Raw genomic sequence first — 12,538 nt, 5'->3', positions numbered from 1 at the left:
AGTCATTCCTCATAGGGCAGATGCTCCAGCCCTCTGATCATCTTCGTAGCCCTACACTGGTCTCTCTGCAGTAGCTCCATGTCTCCCTTGTCCCCTTAATATTCTAACAATACTTACACTGTGAGCTATAATAGAAAATTGAGTCAAAAGTAGAAGTTTCTGTTAAAATTAGCATTTATTTTAAAGGAGTAGATTTTGCCATTTTACTTCTATGGATTATCTTATTTCTCAGCAATTCATCTATTTTGGTGGTTAAGAAACAGACTAATATAATGTTAAAACTTAATAGCAGAATCAGAATGTCTGAACAGCTAATACTTTTGTTTTTCTGTAACAATGTGTGTGCACAACACATGCTTAAAAGTTTCATTATGCAGTAAATAAGCCCAATATTTTTAATAGTAAAATTGGAGCATGAACATACTGTTTTCATTTGTATCTTGGAGAAGAGTGTTATTTTACAATGTAACAACAATTGAAGAAATTAGTTTAAAAAGTAATTGAGTTTAAGATTCAGGCTGGTCTCAGGACCATATTCTTTATTAATACTCATTCAAGGTATTTAATTTGGTGCTTTAGAAAATCATCCACAGGAGATTTAAACATTTACACATTCATAGAGTTTTCTCCATTGACATTAATTAAGCTCTCCCCAATTCAAAAATGTTAAGAGTTTTACAAAGAGAAGAGGCTGTTGATGTAGTTTTTGATTCTGTTTGAATTTTAACCCTCTGTACACTGCACAAGAATGCAGGCAATAGTTACCCAGCTTCTTCTCACTTCTGTTACTTTAAGGGTGAACATAATCACTCTATGAAATATAAATACGTTATTTTAATTTTTAAAATACTTAATGAAAATGGATACCATGTGCCTAATGTATAGCATAAAAATATATTTTTTTAAATCCCATCTGTTTATAGAACGATGTCATATGCTGCTTCAATATCTATTAAAAACGTAATCATCATTCATTAACACTTTTTCTCACTTTAATTCCTCATATACACAACTTTAGAAAAACATTTCATGAAAACATGGCATATGTTTTGTTTTGTTATAGTAGTGTTCAAATGACAGGCATTTGGAAAGAATTTGTAGGTAGGTATTTTTGAATAAGGAATATGTCTGTGTTAAGTAAAATAAACTTCATATCTGCATTGATTTTGACTAAACTTGTTATGTCAGTGAGACATTCTTTATACAACTCTTATTTTGCAGGTTAGTGTTTTGGAAAGGTCTTCACATCAGATAAATCCCAAACATAAATGCTTAAGAAAGAACAGACTAGCCACAGATGTAGACAAGTGGGTTTAAGTTTTCGTTTATTTGTTTGTTTGCTTTTCTGTTTTTGCCTTCAAGAATAGAAAGGAGAATTTGTCATAAAGTCATACAACACTTTCTTTTTTTTTTTTTTTTTTTTCCTTTTAAAGACATTTTCAACTTTGCATCAGTTCTTAATCTCTTAATCTTAATCTTAATCAGTTCATCTCTCTTTTGCCCTCATCTATGACCATCCTTTGAAAATTTAAAGCTATGCAAAAGTACACAGATTTACATCGGATAAAAATAACCATTGGACTTCTGCACATTTCTAAGATTAAGTCCACACAGGATATCTTCAGAAATGCAAGAGAGATTTTTTTTGGATGAAAAAGAACACTGGGCAGAAATATAAGAACCTTATTGAAAACCTTTAGTGTTTGTGACATGAAAATAATATTTTTGTTTGACAAATAAAACAATTTTCTGTATGCTGCAGTACCTATCAACTATTGCAGTTCAATGGCTTTTTGTCTATGGCTGTGTTTGAACTATTAAATGAAGTATGCTAGCACCTGCTTTTTGATCTTGAGACAGAGCAGCTTGGAAAGTATAGCAAACTCTTCTTTCTCCTCATAAAATGAGCAGCTTCCTCTGTACTATTCATGAGGAGCAGTTCTTGGCTCATGGTACCTGTGACCATATTCAAGCATATGTCTAACAGACTGTTACTGGGCATAGGCCAAAAGCATGGCAAGGAACACAGTCAGCCTTAAGCAGCCTGAAAGAGGGTGGGACAGAATTCTAGTTGTGCACTACTCTTATCTGCTTTATTAATTTTAGCTTATGGATCAGGCTGCCTGAACAGACTAACATCCCGCAATATCCTGCAGGAAGAGAAGACACAAGGATGTGTCGTGAGAGAGAACCTACTCAAACTGTCTGACACAAGAAGAAAATAGAGAAAAAAAATGAAAGAAAAAGAGAACTGAAGAAAGAAGGAAGGAAGGAAGGAAGGAAGAAAGAAAGGAAGGAAGGAAGAAAGGCTCAATAATTCAGTATTCATCAGGTTCATCCAGGAGCTTATGATATCCTCCATCACACAGTGGAACACAGTTTTCTATTTCTTCTGCTTATTGTAAAAATTCTCTTATTATAAAAATTATTTAACACATAAATGATGGGTCTGTATCATTTTAAGACTACCTGTTCTTCTCTAGTGTTCTCTAGGACAAATGGGTGTGGGATTGAAAGAACAATTTAACAAAATCATTTTTTTATTAGACTTTGAAGATGAAAGAGTAGTTTGACATATTAAAAGGACTAGGTTACTAGCATCATTTCTTACTTTGTCTAAAGCTGTGGAAGACTCTGGAGGACATACAGGTATTTATAGGTATCACGCTGGAGAAAATGTAGCAGTTTAGCAAGTTAGTGGCACAGTATCATTTACCCAAACCAAAGAGTACTTTAGTGTTAGGTGATTAAACTACATATTAGTGAGAGAAAATCTCTAGGAATGTACCTGTACGAACCTACTGGGATTAGCAATCTAAGTAATTAAGACACTAACTATTCCATCAGCAATGGAGGAACAGTAGTGAAAATATCAGTATTACTGTGAAGAACGAGTTAGAAGTTTTCTAGTAATAGAAAAATTCCTCTTTGCTGATCTGACATATCAGCATGAAGAGGTTGGTGCACATAATCAGGCCAAATAAGATTGGTAAGTACCAAAGTTTGAGGACATTTCATACTGAAACTCACAATATCTGGTATCATTTCATTATGAGGGCCTGCACTCAGATTAAAGATACAGCCTAGGCTCCTTGTATAAAAATTGCACTGTGACTGTCTGTTACCAAGAGAGTAACTCCTTATTGGTAAGCAAAGCATACAACAATCTAGCATTTGATTTTGACCATATACACACATGAAAACTAAACCATAACTCCAGGATAGAATCAGCAACCAGCTGTTTAAGTCTGGCAATAAACTCTGGAGTTGCTATGATAACATTCCTAATCCTATAATACCAGGTTTCTATGTTTTTTATTATGAATTGTCATAGTCCATTATAAAGGTGGTTTGTTATACTTTAGATTAATATGTAATAGTATAATGCATGTAACTTACAAATTGTCATAGCTTCCATCTAAAGCAAGTTGGTAGATAAAATCTGTTATCTATGTTTGTAGCTGGTTAATGAAATAACATTTCTTTGTCAAGTTTGGCACATTTTTTTTTCTCTTAATTGAATATGGACTTTAAATACAATGATATGCCTATACAGAACTGTTGAACACAGGTAAGCAACTAATACGGAGACACATATCAAAAGACAAAGTATGTGTGTCTGTGCAAATGCCCCAGACTGGGTCTTTATAATTGCTTTAGTGTGACAGTCAATAGTATTTGTGATTGTATTAATGACTACTTACTAGGTAAGCATAAACTTGTCACCATACTTTTTTAATGCAGAAGTAGTCTGATCCTATTTGCAAGCTTACTTCTCCTCCTTTCAGCTGTCTTCCCAAGAGAAATCTGTTAAAAGCATTTCTGCTGAATGGTTTGCCAAGTTCAAGTTTAGGGCAATCCAATGACAAAGTGATTTTGAGGTTTCAACAGATAGTGATATTGAAAATAAAGCTAAAAAAAAAGTGATTATGATATGTTCAAGAGAAATTATTCTAGAGATGATTAAGCTTATCTTAAAGTAGACTTCAAAGGCAGGATTCAGCTGCCTAAATATAATATTTTATGACATTTTTAAGTGTTGTTCTCCAGTTAGGTCTTGCATCCAATTACTGTGTATCCCAGGAAACAGTGTTATTATTTTAGCAGCAGGCAAAAGATTTCTTACTATTTTCATAGCGCAAGCTAAAGGTTTTGTCAGGAATTGTCTTTAGTAGTCCTGGGTCTGTTTTAGCTGCAGCCACAAAAATTGATAAAGGTCAGGAAAGGGGCAAGAAGGCTATTTCATGCAGCTGAATACTGGCTCTGCAATGACCTGTTTTCTATAGATTAACAATGCCTCATTTTGCTATAGTTGAATGCTGACTCTGCAAAGGATGTGTTTTAATCACATTTGGTAAAAGTCTAATGAAAATAAGTAGTCATTGTATGGCAATGCATTGCATGCAATTATAGGCAACTTGTGTGCCTATAAGAAAAGCAAAGGTAGTTGAACAGGTTGTCTAAGATTATATAAAATTAATCTCATGTGGATTTCAGATCAAGGAGTCACCATCAATTTCACATTCTTCCCAGCAAAGACCTCAGGACCCTAACAGTTCATTGTAGCTTTTTCCCTCCATTCTTAGGGAGAAATTGCTGACCTTAGGACACACTGGAACATTAGAAAAGTTTATATAACACCAAAAAAGGGTAGATACTAAAAGAATTGTCTTATAAAGAGCAGAACTAGATAGATAGCAAGAAGATCAGTCTTATAATTGTCTTTCATTGTAACTGGACTAATAACGATTGCTGTTTTATTTTGATTAGACTATTAAGACTTTAAGTAGATTAGTAATAAATTCTTGATTCTACATATAAATTGTGTTCTTTTTGTGTGTAGCTGCCCTGGAAGAATTCAGATCTTTCATAAATTTTGTATCTTCTCATCCTGTGTGGATATTTTAGACACTCTAAGCTGCTTATCTCTAACTGACTAAACCCTGCCCTGTTGTTTGCTCAGTTGCATATACCAATGGTACTGGCAAGGAGCTGCGTGCACTATGCTGTCCAAGACAGTATTCGTGGCTGGCAGATATGACATAGGACCTGTGGGAAAACCATTACGCTTCTGGAGCAGTAGTTGGAGGAAAAGTAAAAATTCTAAGCTATCTCAGATGACACTATATATTAATGCAAGGAAAATAAAATAAGAGTCTTAGTTCTTTACTAGAAAGCGATGGCTGCATCTAACATCTCTATAGATATCTAACATTGGTGCCTTTATTTTGAACTGTACCTGACTCCTATCCTTTACTTTAACTTAAGGAAGACCAGTCCCATCTTTTGCTTCCACACTAAGCTATTCTTATAGTTCCTTTTTAACAATTTTTTGTGTGCATGTTTCTACATAATTTTTATAACTTTGGCCAGCAATAAAATGTTGAAAATGTTAAATATCATCTCCCATGTCCAAATTTTGATATCTAGGAAGAGGTCTCAATTTTAAAAATTACAGAAACCTTAATTTCTTACTGAAATCTACAAAATTATCCCTTTTGGCAGCTTAACTTCTTGGAAAACAAATTTTTGGCAAGTTCCACCCTATCTCACTGTTTTCTTTACTAGACTTTAAGCTTTCCTACTCCTCTGCTAATTTTCTCATTGCAGTAGCACGTGGGAGAACTGAATACTCATAACCACCAATGGCAATCGGGGGTATAGTGAGGGCTGCCAGCAAGGCAGAGTTGAGCCTGGCCACCCAGGCCCATGCCCTCACTCCAAGGGAGCAGGGCCCCGGGGAAGCTGGGACAATCCCAGCCTTGGGGTGCGTTGGGCACTGTTGCAGGGTCGGAGCTGGGGCTAGGCCTGGAGTAGAGGTTGAGGGGGCCATGGCTGGTGCTGGGTTGGAGCCTTCACCACTGCAACATTGTCAGGTAGCAACTGACAGCCCCAGGCTGAGATGGGGCCAGGGCTGGGGCTGGGGCTATAAGGATGACAATCTGTGTAATTAGTAACCGAAATAGCAGCACTTTGGCAAGAGTGTGCAGTGATCTCAGCAGAAGATTTGGAGCAAAGAACTCTTGCTTGAGGTCTCAATCCTATAGATACAGGCATGTCACATAAGTGCAAATGCTAAATACACCCATTCCTACAGGCCCTACCCTAGACACCAGTAGTATTCATCTAGGAGGACTGCAGAATATTGCAGCAAATGGGAGGGAAAATAACATCTTGTGAACAAGCACTGATGATAAGCATGAAGAGGAACATTGGAGGGTTTTGACTATATCGATCTGCTGGCCAGGTCTTTGTACTGAGTGAAAGAAAAGATTAATCATATGCAACAACTAATGTAAATAAGTAATTGCTGTACTATTTGCTGGTCTTCATGACATCAGATGGGGAATGTTTCCCTGCTCTTTCGAGACTCCATTTCTTGTTCAGGCTGTTGAGATCAGTTTACTCTGGCTCTAAAATATTTCATTACTTTCTAAGTTAAGGAAAGGGAATAGTGGTGCTCTGAACTTGTTTTAATGATAAAAGCTATTAAAAAAAAACTTTATTCTGATGTCTAGCTATGAAGCTGAGCAAGGCCGTAAAATTGATCATGTTAACACAACATAAAAAAAACCCAAAATTCTGAAGCAATGTAGAGCCAGCTTTAGGCACCTAAAATGATTTAGTTGAATCTTCTTCCTGATTCGATGTCAGAACCTTATAGTAGAGATTCGAGTTACCTACTGAGAGGATCTGTCTTTCTAATGACTGTCTTCCATGACAATAGACTGTCTTCATGACTTGAACCCTGAGGTTATGTCTATGTTAATAAACTATATTGGGTGAGGACAGAAGCATGAGCATTGGCCTGTGATGATCCATGTTGCTTTACTGTTGACGTTATTGTCAGCATGGCTTTGGCCTTTGCCAGCTAGCACTCTCTGGACACAGCTGGGAGTTAGCACAGACCAGCAATATTTCCAAAAGGCTATCTAGAGGTTACAATCCTGTTACAGAAGCCAAAGCTGTTTAACAATATCAGCATGACTGGTTTGTGAAAGCTGATCTCTAGGTCAAAAAGAAAATCTCAGAACCATTTATTATACTGGAAAGTGACTGAAGTGACCACTGGATTCAAGTTTGCACTGAAAATAACAAATGTGAATCTAACGAATATGAATCAGCCTTTTCTCAATGAAGTAACTGAAGCTTAACTCACAGCAGTAAAATACAGTTTTCAAGTTTCTCCAGAGTCTAGGCACGTTGAAAATATCCAATCATGAAATATAACAAAGAAACAACATAGTCTCATTATATTTTTTGTTACAGATTAAGGTGCTCAGATTGTGTACAAATGATTGGATTGTTTCTCCCTGAGAGACAAGTAATAAGTTTTAAGTTAGCAATCAGAGCTTGCTAGAATAGCCTGTATAAATATAGTCTTAAAAAAAAAAAAAAAAAAAAAAAAAAAAAAAAGTTTGTTCATCAAAATGAAAGTCACAAGGAGCGTCTCCAAGCAATCCTAATACCATAGAAGTATCATGCAGTTTTTCTCTCCATACCCTATCCTACTCTCCGGCTTAGTACTAATAGGTTTTGATTATTCATAGTATAACTTGATTTTTCACAAACTTCTCTGATGTATACTTCAGATATCTGACATAAATTATTGATGAAAAGATCTGAAATATAGATGCATTTGCCCTGTAAGTTAATCGAACATAGTAACTCAAGAATGTTGCATGCCTCTAGCAATGCTGTGGTGGATAAAAATTCTTTAGTGAGAGATTTAACTATAGATTGATTACTGGAAAGGCTCTGTTACATTCTGATGTATATATATATATTTACTGATACATGTGGTTAATGGGTGTTATTTTCTGTTCTATTACTTCTTATGCAGTCAAACAAAACTGTTAAAAGCTATTGTGTCAATAATGCATGGATTAAGTGTTTCTAGTGGGACACATTGACATAATAGACAATAAAAGTTCACTCAGAGTCACAATGATCTACCAGATGAAGTTAACAGTTTGCAGATAGGGAACTTTCATAAATTTCTATTGCACTGACAAAAAGAAAATCTTTTTCAGTGGACATCTTTTATTATGAAACCACGCAAAAGAGCATTTTTTAAAAAAGCTTGCAAACACCTTTGCTAGGATTTTGCATCTGTTTTCTTTATCCCATACAATCTGTAGACATGAAAAAAAAAGTCAGTGTAAGTCTTCTTTCCTTTTCCTTGCTTTTTTTGAGATTTCACTTTATTTTCTTTCTCAAGTAAGTCTAATATTATGCAATTTTGCATAATATTAGATGCTTAAAAATTCATCGTGTAACTGAAAGATCATCATTCTAGAGTTCTTTTATAGTTAATAGAAAGAAACAGGACTTTAAAATGGTTCATCTTATCCTAAAATAGATGTCCAAGGTGAGATAAAGCATTCTCTAGAGATTTCTATTATTTTTCAACAAGTATATAGGAAAACTAAAATTATTTGCTTTGATTTGGCCAGCTAACTTTTAGATATATAGTGTTAGGTATCCACAGAATTTTAGAATCTACTGGATCAATATAGATATTTCACTAAAAAAGTTAAGAAGATTGCTAATATCAATACTACCAGTTTGGGAAAGAATGGACATTGAATCCATATCTGAATACTGTTTCAATCCTTTCTCTAATTATTCCAATGCTTCTTTATGTAGCACAAATAAAAAAAAAAAAAAAAAAAAGAGGGGGAGGGGAAGTGGAAAAAAAAGTGGAAAAAATGTACAGAACCATAGATATTTTTAAAAAGTGGACATTACATATTTATCCCAAAACTGTATATTTGGAATCTATGAAAAAAGTAGCCATTTCCACTTTGTTTAATCCAGGTACTAATTCCACAAACATTTTAAATGTGAAGTCACTTGGAAGGTCATATATGAAGGCTAAGGACTAATGCATAAATAAGTCCTCAATATTTTGTCAATTTGTGTCCTTATCAATGATTTACTCTCAAAATAGACTATGTCTATTTCTATGTCTATGTCTATGCCGTGCCAAACAGAAAGAAAAGTAAGCAAAAATAACTTTAAACAGATAGAAACAACCTAGATCGGGAGAATGAATTGTATAATTCTGAGGCTTAAGCACCATAAATAAAATTGTTAACTAAAAGTTCCAGTTGAAGACTTTTCAGTTGCACTATTTTGGGTGTTTTGCCTTCAGTTATACTTATGCAATCTGACTGAAAGTAATGGAGTTGCACAAGTGAATTGGAAGGCAATACTTGACCTGCAAAAATCTTTATTATTGGTTATCCATGAGTCAGATAGAAGACAAATAAGCTTCCAAATCCCAGCCCTAATTTACAGGACTGGCAGTCTGAAAAGCCATTTATATTGTAAATTGAATGAATTTAATTGGGAAATTATGGAGGAAAAAACTACTGAAAGTGACAATACTATTTTATAGAGAGTTTCCAGAATAGCCTTGCACTTTAAGAATTAATCTCATCCTGATGCTTATTCCCTACTTGAAGTCAAAATGCTCCACTTTTGATATTAGAATTGATAATGATTATCATAATTGATAAATTATAATCAGGTCAAAAAAAAAAAAAAAAAAAAAAAGGAATTATGACTTCATGTGAGGCAAAAGCTGCAGGAACTCTTAACAAAGAAGTTTCTTTCTTGTAAGTATCACTCAGATGCAAAGCATAGAAATTGTATACATGTATATAGACCTAGACAATTATTTATATGTTTATATAGAAAGATTAAAAAAGCCCATGTATCTTTTTATCAGGTTATGCCTATATGTTATCAAGAGAATAGCATCAAATTGTATTCCCCTTCATATCTTTTGCTTAAAAATAGGAACATGCAATGGAATAGGAACAAGCCATAACTGTTAAGGTTTTCCTCATAATTGTGCATTACATTCATCATAAAGTACCAGATTTTTTTATAAGCTCAAATGTCATGTCTGTAAGCAGCACTTGTAGTATATCACTGATTCTTAGCTGACTGCCCTGCCCACTAGGCCAGGGACTCCCATTCTGAAGGCTGCCGGGACAATTTAGCCAGCTTTTGACCTGCTCTTATTTACTTGGCTTCTCAGGATCTGACTGCAAGCTAATTTTTTTTTTTTTTTTTTTTTTTTTTTTTTTTTTTTTGCCTCCTCCAATTGGTCTACACCCTTCTACCTACCTAGAGGTGTACATCTGGCCATATAAAAAAGGAGAGGAAAAGGACACCCTGGGAAGGAATAGAACTGGTATTGTGATATTTCTGTTAGAAAGATTAATCTACCCCTCAGCCAGTTCATGAGGATATTTTGGGAAATAATTTATATGGAGAAGGCTATGGGAATTGTTCTTATAGCAGCAGAAGTCTCATTCATTCTTTTTTCACGAGGCAACTCAAGAGCAGACACAAATTTACATATGGATATGCAGCAAATCTGGCACTTTAGTCATACTGCAAACACCCAGATTGATTGTATTACATAAGGTCAATAGTTACAATAGTGGCACGGAGGAATGCTGCAGGAGTTGTCCAACATGAGTAGAGTGAGCTATGCCAGTGGAAAGAGTAGTTACTAAGTTCCTAGTCAATGCAATCTTCTTAACAAAAATCAAAATACAGTTGTTGACGGTGTGGCTTTTAAATATTTTCAGTGTATGAACTCACATTAGAAGTGAAAAGAAATTGAAATGATAATAAAATTTCAAATTGAAGTATTGTATGTATTGACACCATTACAAATAAAAAATATATAAGTAACCTTATGAAAAGTATAAGGATATCTCCATTCAAATATGAAAACCATTCAAATATATAAACCAATGAGCTGAGTAAGAAATAACAATGCAATCCATACAAAGTTTCTCCAGAAAAAAAGCGTGAGACAGTGATCTCCTTTATTTTGTAATACTTAGAGTGAATACGCAAAGTGAAGGAAGGAGCTAGGCTTCTTGCCCTCACTTTTCTGGTTTTATTGAGGAATCCTTTATAGTATTTATTTTGTAGGCCTGGAAAGAAGAGAGAGAAAAGAAATGGACAGTGTTCCTTTTCTCTTTCAAGAACTTTTTTTTTTTTAATTGACTTTTCTTGAGAGTGTTCTTTTGGAATATGGTTATGAATGAAAAAAGTCTAGAAAGCCTGGAAATTGAACTGCATACATTACAAAATGCTATCAAATACTCTTACAAAAAGCAGAAGTTGGATTTTTAATCTCTTTCTGTCTCCTAAACAAGATCTCAGTATGTTAACTGAATGACTGTAATGTTGCTACAATACACCTCATAGAAAAAGCTGTAACGCTGCAACAGAGATGTAGATTAGAGTGTGGAGATTTCTCATTTAGTTTGCCATCATAGCATTCAAGTATGACTCAGATTTTACCTTTGATCCCACAAGACTATACTTAATTATTCTAAATAAAGGTACATAATGATGGCAAGCTGTGAAGTTGCTTTGGACCCTTATATTGTCTTGAATAATGGTGAATATTTGCTATTGTTGACTATAACCGGTTAATAACGCTAGAGTTCTACAGTTTATTTGGATCAAATAGAGCTTGCAAATCACAATACATCCAGTACCTAATTCAAGTAAAAAGTAGATGTGAATATAATTCTCTAGCCTATTTGTTCTATGTCATTATATAGCCTGTGGAACATCAATAAAAATAGGAATAGCCTAGACAGCAAGTAAGGGAATCATGACTTTTACTTAGCCTCTGTGAACCTAAATATCAGTTAGGCTGATATCCTTCCATCTTTTTATTGCACAATGAGATACATTCTACATGGGAAAAACTGAAAGGATATTTCCACCTCATCTTCTAGAGTCTAATATAGAGGGTATTCTCCCAGATGAGGCTTGTCTTTCAAGTCAGCCAAATGAGGTATATATTCTCTTCTCTACTACCCAGTATAATAATGTTCACTGTTGATAGTTTAAATCAGTATTGATACACAGACTATATATTATATAGCTAGGAAGCAGATACACATCCTGCTTTGTCTATACTGTCTGCTACATATGCAAGTGGTAAGCGTGTAACTAACAGAGGCAAATGCAATCAGATGACTGATAGATAATACATAGTAAGGTATACATTATAGAAGGGAATAACCTTTTAAAAGAAACATAATCTGTGATAGGAGTCAAGTGTTTGAAAGTTAGGCATTCTCGCCCTCAACCATGTGGCACATTTGTCCTTGTCTTTAGATCTCACTCTTAGTCCCATGTGAAAAAAATAAAAATAATAATAATAATACAAATTTTGCTTTATGTAGGCAGAGGAATCCACTTGTCTAGAAAAAAAAAGTACACAAAGCAGTAAACAAACATTTCTTTCTATTACTTATTCTGTTCAGTCCTCTGATAATTCCTATTTCACCTTTTTATTACCCTTCCCTAAATAAGCTCATTTTATTTGACTATTATAATGATTTCTTTCCTGGCCTACTAACATTTTCTTCGTAGTTTCCTAAGATGACAATGACAAGCATCCACAGAATATATTTATATGATTCCATTTTTCACTACATTTTCACACTCTCATTAAATGCTAACACTGAAAGTTGTGTTACTGTTG

This window comes from Rhea pennata, chromosome 3, assembly GCF_028389875.1.
Source record: "Rhea pennata isolate bPtePen1 chromosome 3, bPtePen1.pri, whole genome shotgun sequence".
In the NCBI taxonomy this organism is placed as follows: domain Eukaryota; kingdom Metazoa; phylum Chordata; class Aves; order Rheiformes; family Rheidae; genus Rhea; species Rhea pennata.
This window is presented reverse-complemented; position numbering follows the sequence as displayed.